Here is a 715-nt window from a genome sequence, read left to right as displayed (position 1 = left end):
GGGAGCGCTGCCGCGCTTCCCAAGCGGGCGCACTATCCAGTGTGCCACCGGGCCGGCCCGGGAAGGGGCATTTTCTAAAGAGGTTCTGTTCATGATGTTCTGTTCATGATGTTTTATGTCTATAGTGACAAGAGATATAGGGTCGTGAAGAGGAACATACTCACGGGATATTTCAAAAGTTCCGCAGGGGTGTGAAGCATAGCCATTACAGTAAACAGAAGCAAGGACCCTGGTAGCCCATCGGCTCTCCCATGGGTCCTGGATCGTTAAAGAACACTGTCGTTTGCCGTCACACTGAAAAAGTCTCCTACCAGTAGGCTGTCCCATATACCCTAACCCCCAGTGGATCTTACATGACCAATACGGACAGCCACCATAGGTGTCAGGCCACCAGCGGCAGTAATCGCGGGTCTGATCAAAGAGGAAGCAAAAGTAAGGGCGGTTGGCTTGTTTAACTAACTTGGAATTGGAAAGAGTGATAGTGACAGCCTCGGAGCAACCTTTGATGGAGCAGTCCGCAGTAGCGGCCAAATGGGTGACTTTGGTGTTTGTTGTGTGTGTGTATGACTGTCTCACCTTAAATCTCCATACGTAAGATGGAGAGGAAGAGGAACTTTGAGGAAGTATAAAGAGAAAGAGGAGGAGGATGTTAAATGTGTTAAGAATACTAGGAGTGAGCATCCTTGTGATCGAGGGGAGGAAGAACAGGAATGCG

Source organism: Galeopterus variegatus, unplaced genomic scaffold, assembly GCF_000696425.1.
Source record: "Galeopterus variegatus unplaced genomic scaffold, G_variegatus-3.0.2 Scaffold1825, whole genome shotgun sequence".
Classification (NCBI taxonomy): Eukaryota; Metazoa; Chordata; class Mammalia; order Dermoptera; family Cynocephalidae; genus Galeopterus; species Galeopterus variegatus.
Note: the sequence above shows the minus strand (reverse complement) of the source record.